Raw genomic sequence first — 12679 nt, 5'->3', positions numbered from 1 at the left:
CGCAGTGTCCGGAGCAAGTATGGTGGGTCTGACACACCGGTGTCAATGTGTTTTTTTTTCCATTTCCAGGAGTGTAGATGCTTGGAGATAATTCTGTTGGACTACGGTGTATTGAATCGCGACGCTATTTGTATATTCCATCGTCAATAGCGGGATGGGACGGTAAGAATTAACTGTGAGTTTAGCGTCGGAGACAAGAAACTTGGCTGCCAAGAGTACGTCCATCTTGTGACCGAGGCAGCGTTAGACAATAGGAGATAAGTCGGCTGGAGACCAATATATTGAATCGCGACACAATTTGTGTGTTGCATCGTCATCATGAGGGTGGATGGGTTACAATTAACTTTCATGTGACCGAGGCAGCAATACACACTTGGAGACAGGTCGGCAGAAGGACGATAAATTGAATCACGTCGAAATATGTGAATTCCATTGTTATTAAGAGGGTCAGAACGGTACAGTTAACTGTCAGTTTCGAGTCGGATTCGAGAAACTACACTCACAGGATAACGGCCATCAGGTGACGGAATCAGTAATATACCCTTGGAGACAAGTCGGCTGTAGGACGATGTATTGAATCGGTAGACAATTTGTGTGTTCCATCGTCATTAAGAGGTCGTATCGTCGGAATTAACTTTCAGTTTTGCGACAGATTCGAGATACTTCACTCACAGGAGAACGATCATGTGGTGACCCAGACAGTAATAGATGATTGGAGGTAATTCTGCTGGAAGACGATGTATTCAATCGCGTCGCAATATGTGTATCTATTGCTGAGTTGGTCTCCTGAAAGTTAATTGTAACCCACCCACCCTGCTAATGACGATACAACATAAAAATTGCGTCGCGATTCAATACATTGGTCCCCAGCCAACTTATTTCCGAACGTATAACGCTGCCTCGGTCACCAGATGGACGTACCTTTGGCTGTCAAGTTCCTTGTCTTACCGTCCCATCCTAGTATTGACTATGGAACACACAAATAATGTCAGATTTAATCCATCGAACTCCAGCCGACTCATCTAAAAGGAGCTATTGCTGCCTCGGTCACCTGACTGTCGTTTTCCTGTGAGTCTAGTTTCACGAATCCGACGCAAAACTGACAGTTAATTGTAACCCACCCACCCTCCTAATGACGATACAACATACAAATTGCGACGCCATTCAATACATCGTCTTCCAGCAGAATTATCTCCAAGCATCTATTACTGTCAGGGTGATCACATGATCGTTCTCTTGTGAGTAAAGATTCTGGAATCCGACGCAAAACTGACAATTAACTGTATCTTTCTGACCCTCTTAATGACGATGGAACACACGAATTGCCTACGTATTCAATACATCGTTCTCCTTCCGACTTGTCTCCAAGGGTATATTACTGCCTCCGTCCCCTGATGACCGTTATCCTGTGAGTAAAGTTTCTCGGATCTGACGAAAAACTGACAGTTAACTGTATCCTCCTAATGACAATATAACACACATATTTCGATGTGATTCAATTTATCGTCCTTCAGCCGATTTGTCTCCAAGTTTCTATTCCTGCCTCGGCCACCTGAAAGTTAATTGTAACCCACCCTCCCTCCTAATGACGATGCAACACACAAATTGAGTCGCTATTCACACATTGGACGCCAGCCGTCTTATCTACAAGGGTCTATTGCTGCCTCGGTCACCTGATGGTCGTTTTCCTGTGAGTCTAGTTTATTGAATCCGACGCAAAACTGACAGTCAATTGTAATCCTCCCACTCTCTTAATGAAGAAGGAACACACATATTGCGATGCGATTCAATATATCGCTTCCAGCAGAATTATCCTCAAGCATGTATTACTGCCTCGGTTTCCACATGACCGTTATCCTGTGAGTATAGTTTCTCGAATCCGACGCAAAACTGACAGTTAACTTTATCCTTTGAATGACAATATAACACACATATTTCGATGTGATTCAATTTATCGTCCTTCAGCCGACTTGTCTTCAAGTGTGTATTCCTGCCTCGGTCACCTGAAAGTTAATTGTATCCCACCCACCCTCCTTATGACGATGCAACACACAAAAAGCATCGCGATTCAAAACATTTTTCCTCAGCCGACTTATCTCCGAGGGTCCATCGCTGCCCCGGTCACGATATGGACGTACTCTTGGCAGTCAAATTTCTGGTCTCCGACGCAAAACTCACAGATATTTCTTACTGTCCCATCCTGGTATTGACGATGGAAAACACAAATAGCGTCGCGATTTAAGACATCGATCTCCAGCTGACTTATCTACAAGGGTCAATTGCTGCCTCCGTCACCTGATGGTCGTTTTCCTGTGGGTCTAGTTTCTCGAATCCGACGCAAAACTGACAGTTATTTGTAACCTCCAACCCTCTCAATGGCGATGGAACACATATATTGGAAAGCGATTCAATGCATCCTTTTCCAGCAGAATTCTCTCCAAGCATCTATTACTGACTGGGTCACCACATGATCGTCTCCTGTGAGTAAAGTTTCTCGAATCCGACGCTAAACTGAAAGTTAATTGCGACGTTACCACCCTCTTCATGACGATGGAACACACGAATTTCCTAACGATTCAATACATCGTCCTCCAGCCGACTTGTCTCCTAGGGTATATTACTGTCTTCGTCACCTGATGACCTGTGAGTATAGTTTCTCGAATCCGACGCAAAACTGACAGTTAACTGTACCGTCCTGACCTTCTTAATGACAATGGAACACACATATTTTGACGTGAGACAATTTATCGTAGTTCAGCCGACTTGTCTCCAAGTGTCTATTGCTGAGTCGGTCACCTGAATGTTAATTGTAACCCACCCAACCGCCTAATGACGATGTAACACACAAATTGCGTCGCGATTCTATACATTGGTCCCCAGCCGACTTATCTCCGAGGGTCTAACGCTGCCTCGGTCACGAGACGGAAGTACTCTAGGCAGTCAAGTTTTTTGTCTCCGTCTCAAAACTCACAGTTAATTCATACTGTCCGATCATGGTAATGGCGATGGAACACTCAAATAGCGTCGCGATTCAATACATCGATCTCCAGCCATCTTATCTACAAGGGTCTATTGCTTCCTCGGTCACCTGAAGGTCGTTCTCCTGTGACTCTAGTTTCACGAACCCGACGCAAAACTGACAATTGTAATCCTCCCACCCTCTCAATGACGATGAAACACACTTCTTGCGACGCGATTCAAATTGGAATACGGGTAAGCTACAACAAACTGCGTAGTGAACGCATTATTCTGGCCAAGATAGACATGAAACCCACGCATACTACAGTAGTACAAGTTTATATGCCAACTAGCTCTGCTGATGAAAAAGAAATTGAAGAAATGCATGATCAAATAAAAGAAATTATTCAGATAGTGAAGGGTGACGAAAATTTAATAGTCATGGGTGACTGGGATTCGGTAGTAGGAAATGGGAGAGAAGGAAACGTAGCAGGTGAATTTGGACTGGGGCAAAGAAATGAAAGAGGAAGCCGCCTGATAGAATTTTGCACAGAGTACAACTTAATCATAGCTAACACTTGGTACAAGAACCATAAAAGAAGGCTGTATACATGGAAGAATCCTGGAGATTCTGACAGGTTTCAGATAGATTATATAATGGTAAGACAGAGATTTAGGAACCAGGTTTTAAATTGTAAGACATTTCCAGGGACAGATGTGGACTCTGACCCCAATGGTTACGACCGGTAGATTAAAACTAAAGAAAATGCAAAAAAGGTGGGAATTTAAGGAGATGGGAACTGGATAAACTAAAAGAACCAGAGGTTGTACAGAGTTTCAGGGAGAGCATAAGGGAGCAATTGACAGGAATGGGGGAAAGAAGTACGGTCGAAGAAGAATGGGTAGCTTTGAGGGATGAAGTAGTGAAGGCAGCAGAGGATGAAGTAGGTAAAAAGATGAAGGCTAGTAGAAATCCTTGGGTAACAGAAGAAATATTGAATTTAATTGATGAAAGGAGAAAATATAAAAATGCACTAAATGAAGCAGGCAAAAAGGAATACAGACGTCTCAAAAATGAGATCGACAGGGAGTGCAAAATGGCTAAGCATTAATGGCTAGAGGACAAATGTAAGGATGTAGAGGCTTATCTCACTAGGGGTAAGATAGATACTGCCTACAGGAAAATTAAAGAGACCTTTGGAGATAAGAGAACCACTTGTATGAACATCAAGAGCTCAGATGGAAACCCAGTTCTAAGCAAAGAAGGGAAAGCAGAAAGGTGGAAGCAGTATATAGAGGGTCTATACAAGGGCGATGTACTTGAGGACAATATTATGGAAATGGAAGAGGATGTAGTGGAAGATGAAATGGGAGATACGATACTGCGTGAAGAGTTTGACAGAGCACTGAAAGACCTGAGTCGAAACAAGGCCCAGGGAGTAGACTACATTCCATTGGAACTACTGACGGCCTTGGGAGAGCCAGTCCTGACAAAACTCTACCATCTGGTGAGCAAGATGTATGAAACAGGCAAAATACTCTGAGACTTCAAGAGGAATATAATAATTCCAATCCCAAAGAAAGCAGGTGTTGACAGATGTGAAAATTACCGAACTGTCAGTTTAATAAGTCACAGCTGCAAAATACTAACGTGAATTCTTTACAGACGAATGGAAAAACTTGTAGAAGCCGACCTCAGGGAAGATCAGTTTGGATTCTGTAGAAATGCTGGAACACGTGAGGCAATACTGACCCTACGATGTATCTTAGAAGCTATATTAAGGAAGGGCAAACCAATTTTTCTAGCATTTGTACGCTTAGAGAAAGCTTTTGAAAATGTCGACTGGAATACTCTCTTTCAAATTCTGAAGGTGGCAGGGGTAAAATATAGGGAGCGAAAGGCTATTTACAATTTGTACAGAAACCAGATGGCAGTAATAAGAGTCAAGGGACAGGAAAGGGAGGCAGTGGTTGGGAAGGCAGTGAGACAGGGTTGTATTCTCTCCCCGATGTTATTAAATCTGTATATTGAGCAAGCAGTGAAGAAAACAAAAGAAAAATTCAGAGTAGGTATTAAAATCCATGGAGAAGAAATAAAAACTTTGAGGTTCGCCGATGACATTGTAATTCTGTCATAGACATCAAAGGACTTGGAAGAGCAGTTGAAGGGAATGGATAGTGTCTTGAAAGGAAGATATAAGATGAACATCAACAAAAGCAAAACGAGGATAATGGAATGTAGTCGAATTAAGTCGGGTGATGCTGAGGGAATTATATTAGGAAATGACACACTTAAAGTAGTAAAGGAGTTTTGCTATTTGGGGAGCAAAATAACTGATGATGGTCGAAGTAGAGAGGATATAAAATGTAGACTGGCAATGCCAAGGAAAGCGTTTCTGAAGAAGAGAAATTTGTTAACATCGAGCATAGATTTAAGTGTCAGGAAGTCATTTCTAAAAGTATTTGTATGGAGTGTAGCCATGTATGGAAGTGAAACATGGACGATAAACAGTTTGGACAAGAAGAGAATAGAAGCTTTCGAAATGTGGTGCTACAGAAGAATGCTGAAGATTAGATGGGTAGATTACATAACTAATTAGGAAATATTGAATAGCATTGGGGAGAAGAGAAATTTGTGGCCCAACTTGACCAGAAGAAAGGATCGGTTGGTCGGACATGTTCTGAGGCATCAAGGGATCACCAATTTAGTATTGGAGGGCAGTGTGGAGGGTAAAAATCGTAGAGGGAGACCAAGAGATGAATACACTAAGCAGATTCAGAAGGATGTAGGTTGCAGTAGGTACTGGGAGATGAAACAGCTTGCACAAGATAGAGTTATTACTGCCTAGATCACCACATGATCGTTCTCCTGTGAGTAACGTTTATCGAATCCGACGCAAAACTGACAGTTAACTGTGACGTTACCACCCTCTTAATGACGATGGAACACACAAATTGAGTACCGATTCAATATATCGTCCTACAGCCGACTTGTCTCAAAGGGTATGAATGTTATCCTGTGAGTATAGTTTCTCGAATCCGACGCAAAACTAACAGCTAATTGTACCGTTCTGACCCTCTTAATGACAATAAAACACACATATTTCGACGAGATTCAATTTATCGTAGTTCAGCCGACTTCTCTCTAAGTGTCTATTGCTTAGTCAGTCACCTGAAAGTTAATTGTAACCCAGACACCCTCCTAATGACGATGCAACACACAAATTGCGTAGCGATTCAATACAATGGACCCCAGCCGACCTATTTCCGAAGTTCCAACGCTGCCTAAGTCACCAGATGAACATACACTTGGCAGTCAAGTTTGATGTCTAAGACTCAAAACACACAGTTAATTCTTACCGTCCCATTCTGATATTGCCGATGGAACACACAAATAGCGTCGCGATTCAATACATCGTCCTCCAGCCGACTTGACTCCAAGGGTATATACCAGCCTTCGTCACCTGATGACCTGTGAGTATAGTTTCTCGAATGCGACGCAAAACTGACAGTTAACTGTACCGTTCTGACCTTTTTAATGACAATAGGACACACATATTTCGACGTGATTCAATTTATCGTAGTTCAGCAGAATTGTCTCCAAGTGCCTATTGCTTTGTCGGTCACCTGAAAGTTAATTGTAACCCTCACACACTCCTAATGACGATGTAACACACAAATTGCGGCCCGATTCAATACATTGGTCCTAAGCCGAATAATCTCCGAGGGTCTACCGCTGCCTCGGTCAGCAGATGGACATACTCTTGGCAGTCAATTTTCTTGCCTCCGACCCAAAACTCACAGTTAACTGTTACCATCCCATCATGGTATTGACGATGGAAGACACAAATAGCGTCGCGATTCAATACATCGATCTCCAGCTGACTTATCTACAAGGGTCTATTGCTGCCTCGGTCACCTGATGGTCGTTTTCGTGTGAGTTTAGTCTCTCGAATCCGATGCAAAAATGTAAGATTACTGTACCGTTCTGACCCTATTAATGACAATGGAACACACATATTGCGACGTGATTCAATTTATCGTAGTTCAGCAGACTTGACTCCAAGTGTCTAATGATGAGTCGGACACCTGAAAGTTAATTGTAACCCACACACTCTCCTAAAGACGATGCTACACACAAACACGATTTAATTCATTGGTCCCCAGCCGACTTATCTCCGAGGACCTAACGCTGCCTCGGTCAGCAGGTGGACGCACTCTTAGCAGTCAAGTTTCTTGCCTCCGACTCAAAACTCACAGTTAATTCTTACCGTCGCATCCTGGTAGTGACGATGGAACACACAAATAGCGTCACCATTCAATAGATGGATCTTCCGCCGAATAATCTACAAGGGTCAATTGCTGCCTCGGTCACCTGATGGTCATTTTCCTGTGAGTCAACTTTCTCGAATCCGACGCAAAACAAACAGTTAATTGTGACGTTACAACCCTCTTAATGATGACGGAACACACAAATTGCCTACCGATTCAATACATCGTCAACCAGCCGACTTGTCTCCAAGGGTTTATTATAGCTTCCGTCACTTGATGACATTTATTATGTGAGTATAGTTTCTCGAAGCCGACGCATAACTGACAGTTAACTGAACCGTTATGACCGTCTTATTAACAATGGGACACCCATATTTCGACCTGATTCAATTTATCGTAGTTCAGCGGAAAGTCTCCAAGTGTCTAATGCTGAGTCGGTCACCTGAAAGTTAATTGTAACCCACACCCTCCTAAAGACGATGCAATACACAAACACGACTTAATACATTATTCCACAACCGACTTATCTCCGAGGGTCTAATGCTGCCTCGGTCACCAGATGGACACACTCCTGGCAGTCAACTTTCTTGTCTCCGACTCAAAACTTACAGTTAATTCTTACCGTCCCATCCTGGTATTGATGATGGAATACACAAATTGCGTCGCGGTTCTATACATTTGTCCCCAGTCGACTTATCTCCGAGGGTCTAACGCTGCCTCGGTCACCAGATGGACATACTCTTGTCAGTCAAGTTCCTCGTCTCCGATGCAAAACTCACAGTTAATTCTTACCGTCCCATCCTGGTATTGACGATGGAACGCACAAGTAGAGCCGCGAATCAATACATCGATCTCCAGCCGACTCTCTACAAGGGTCTATTGCTGCCTCGCTCACCTGATGGTCTTTTTCCTTAGTCTCAAGTTTCTCGAATCCGACGCAAAACTGACACTTAATTGTAATCCTCCCGACCTCCCAATGACGATGGAACGCACATATTGCGACACGATTCAATCCATCGTCTTCAGGCCGAATTATCTCCAAGCATCTATTACTGACTGGGTCACCATATTATCGTTCTCCAGTGAGTAAAGTTTCTCGAGTCCGACGAAAAACTGACAGTTAATTGCGACGTTACCACCCTCTTAATGACGATGGAACACACAAATTGCCTACCGATTCAATACATAGTCCTCCAGCCGACTTGTCTCAAAGGGTATATCACAGTCTCCGTCACCGGGTAACCGTTATCCTGTGAGTATAATTTCTCGAATCCGACGCAAAACTGACAGTTAACCGTACCATTCTGACCCTTTTAATGACAATAGAACACATACACTCCTGGAAATGGAAAAAAGAACACATTGGCACCGGTGTGTCAGACCCACCATACTTGCTCCGGACACTGCGAGAGGGCTGCACAAGCAATGATCACACGCACGGCACAGCGGACACACCAGGAACCGCGCTGTTGGCCGTCGAATGGTGCTAGCTGCGCAGCATTTGTGCACCGCCGCCGTCAGTGTCAGCCAGTTTGCCGTGGCATACGGAGCTCCATCGCAGTCTTTAACACTGGTAGCATGCCGCGACAGCGTCGACGTGAACCGTATGTGCAGTCGACGGACTTTGAGCGAGGGCGTATAGTGAGCATGCGGGAGGCCGGGTGGACGTACCGCCGAATTGCTCAACACGTGGGGCGTGAGGTCTCCACAGTACATCGATGTTGCCGCCAGTGGTCGGTGGAAGGTGCACGTGCCCGTCGACCTGGGACCGGACCGCAGCGACGCACGGATGCAGGCCAAGACCGTAGGATCCTGCGCAGTGCCATAGGGGACCGCACCGCCACTTCCCAGCAAATTAGGGACACTGTTGCTCCTGGGGTATCGGCGAGGACCATTCGCAACCGTCTCCATGAAGCTGGGCTACGGTCCTGCACACCGTTAGGCCGTCTTCCGCTCACGCCCAAACATCGTGCAGCCCGCCTCCAGTGGTGTCGTGACAGGCGTGAATGGAGGGACGAATGGAGACGTGTAGTCTTCAGCGATGAGAGTCGCTTCTGCCTTGGTGCCAATGAGGGTCGTATGCGTGTTTGGCGCCGTGCAGGTGAGCGCCACAATCAGGACTGCATACGATCGAGGCACACAGGGTCAACACCCGGCATCATGGTGTGGGGAGCGATCTCCTACACTGGCCGTACACCTCTGGTGATCGTCGAGGGGACACTGAATAGTGCACGGTACATCCAAACCGTCATCGAACCCATCGTTCTACCATTCCTAGACCGGCAAGGGAACTTGCTGTTCCAACAGGACAATGCACGTCCGCATGTATCCCGTGCCACCCAACGTGCTCTAGAAGGTGTAAGTCAACTACCCTGGCCAGCAAGATCCCCGGATCTGTCCCCCATTGAGCATGTTTGGGACTGGATGAAGCGTCGTCTCACGCGGTCTGCACGTCCAGCACGAACGCTGGTCCAAGTGAGGCGCCAGGTGGAAATGGCATGGCAAGCCGTTCCACAGGACTACATCCAGCATCTCTACGATCGTCTCCATGGGAGAATAGCAGCCTGCATTGCTGCGAAAGGTGGATACACACTGAACTAGTGCCGACATTGTCATGCTCTGTTGCCTGTGTCTATGTGCCTGTGGTTCTGTCAGTGTGATCATGTGATGTATCTGACCCCAGGAATGTGTCAATAAAGTTTCCCCTTTCTGGGACAATGAATTCACGGTGTTCTTATTTTAATTTCCAGGGGTGTATATTTCGACGTGATTCAATTAATTGTCCTTCAGCCTACTTGTCTCCATGTGTCTATTGCTGAGTTGTTCACCTGAAAGTTAATTGTAACGCACCCACACCCCTAATGACGATGCTACATACAAATTGCGTCGCGATGCAATACATTGGCCCCAGCCAACATATCTCCGAGGGTCTAACGCAGCCACGGCCACAAGAATGACGTACTCTTGGCAGTCAAGTTTCTTGTCTCCGACATAAAACTCACAGTTAATTCTTACCGTCTCATCCTTGTATTGACGATGTAACGCACTAATAGAGCCGCGATTCAATACATCGAACTCCAGCCGACTTATCTACAAGGGTCTATTGCTGCCTCGGTCACCTGATAGAAGTTTTCCTGTGTGTCTAGTTTCTCGAATCGCATGCAAAACTGTCAGTTAATTGTAATCCTCCCGCCCTCTCAATGACGATGGAACACACATATTGCGACTCGATTCTATGCATCGTCTTCCAGTAGAATTAACTCCAAGCATCTATTACTGCCTTGGTCACCACATGATGGTTCTCCTGTGAGTAAAGTTTCTCGAATCTGACGCAAATCTGACAGTTAATTGTGACGTTACCACCCTCTTAATTAAGATGGAACACACAAATTGCCTACCGATTCAATACATCGCCCTCCAACCGACTTGTCTTCAAGGGTATATACCTGCCTTCGACACCTGATGACCTGTAAGTATAGTTTCTCGAATCCGACGCAAAACTGAAAGTTAACTGTACCGTTCTGACCCTCTTAATGACAATAGAACACATATATTTCGACGTGATTCAATTAATCGTCCTTCAGCCGACTTGTCTCCATGTGTCTATTCCTGAGTCGGTCACCTGAAAGTTAATTGTAACCCACACACCCTCCTAAAGACGATGCAACACACAAACACGATTTCATACATTGGTCCCCAGCCGACTTATCTCCGAGGGTCTAACGCTGCCTCGGTCACCAGATGGACGTACTCTTCTCAGTCAAGTTTCTTGTCTCAAACGCAAAACTCACAGTTAATTCTTACTATCTTATCCTGGTATTGATGATGTAAGGCACAAATAGCACTGCCATTCAATACATCGATCTCCAGCCGCCTTATATACAAGGGTCTATTGCTGTCTCGGTCAGCTGGTGGTCGTTTTACTGTGAATCTAGTTTCACAAATCCGACGCAAAACTGACAGTTAATTGTAATCGTCTCACCCTCTCAATGACGATGAAACACACACATTGCTACGCGATTCAATGCATCCGCCTTCCAGGAGGCCGGCCGCGGTGGTCTCGCGGTTCTAGGCGCGCAGTCCGGAACCGTGCGACTGCTACGGTCGCAGGTTCGAATCCTGCCTCGGGCATGGATGTGTGTGATGTCCATAGGTTAGTTAGGTTTAAGTAGTTCTAAGTTCTAGGGGACTAATAACCACAGCAGTTGAGTCCCATAGTGCTCAGAGCCATTTGAACCATTTTGAACCTTCCAGGAGAAGTATGTCCAAGCATCTACTACAGCCTGGATCACCACATGATCATTCTCCTGTGGGTAAAGTTTGTCGAACAAGACGCAAAACAGACAGTTAATTGCGACTTTACCACCCTCTTAATGACGATGGAACACACAAATTGCCTAACGATTCAATACATCGCCCTCCAACCGACTTGTCTCCAAGGGTATATACCTGCCTTCGTCACCTGATGACCTGTAAGTATAGTTTCTCGAATCCGACGCAAAACTGAAAGTTAACTGTACCGTTCTGACACTCTTAATGACAATAGAACACATATATTTCGACGTGATTCAATTAATCGTCCTTCAGCCGACTTGTCTCCATGTGTCTATTCCTGAGTCGGTCACCTGAAAGTTAATTGTAACCCACACACCCTCCTAAAGACGATGCAACACACAAACACGATTTCATACATTGGTCCCCAGCCGACTTATCTCCGAGGGTCTAACGCTGCCTCGGTCACCAGATGGACGTACTCTTCTCAGTCAAATTTCTGGTCTCCGACGCAAAACTCACAGTTAATTCTTACCGTCCCATCCTGGTATCGATGATGGAACGCACAAATGGCACTGCGATTCAATACATCGATCTCCAGCTTATCTACAAGGTTCTATTGCTGCCTCGGTCACCTGATAGTCGTTTTCCTGTGAGTCTAGTTGCTCGAATCCGATGCAGAACTGGCAGTTAAATGTAATCCTCCCATCCTCTCAATGTCGATGGAACACACATATAGCGACGCGATTCAATACATCGTCTTCCAGCAGAATTATCTCCAACCATGTATTAATGCCTTTATCACCACTTGATCAATACGTATGTTTCCATGGAGGCTTCTCTCCGACAGACTAGTGTGGCTGTAGTCACAGCATGTAGCATCACCTGGTGGTCCTCTAGCTGGACTCCGATGCACCACAATGCGAATAACTTAGCCTTCTCGACCTCGGGATGAAGAAGACACACAGAAAGTTAGTCGCGATTCAATACGTAAGTTTCCATGCCGGATTCTCTCCGAGAGAGTAGTGTGGCTGTTGTCAAACCATGTAGCATCACCGGGTGGTCCCCTAACTGGATTCCGATGCAATACAATTAGCCTAACCTAGCATTCGCCCCTCAGGCTGAAGACGCAACACAGTGAGTGCGTCGCGAATCAATACGTAACTTTTCATGGGTA

This window comes from Schistocerca gregaria, chromosome 10, assembly GCF_023897955.1.
Source record: "Schistocerca gregaria isolate iqSchGreg1 chromosome 10, iqSchGreg1.2, whole genome shotgun sequence".
In the NCBI taxonomy this organism is placed as follows: Eukaryota; Metazoa; Arthropoda; class Insecta; order Orthoptera; family Acrididae; genus Schistocerca; species Schistocerca gregaria.
Note: the sequence above shows the minus strand (reverse complement) of the source record.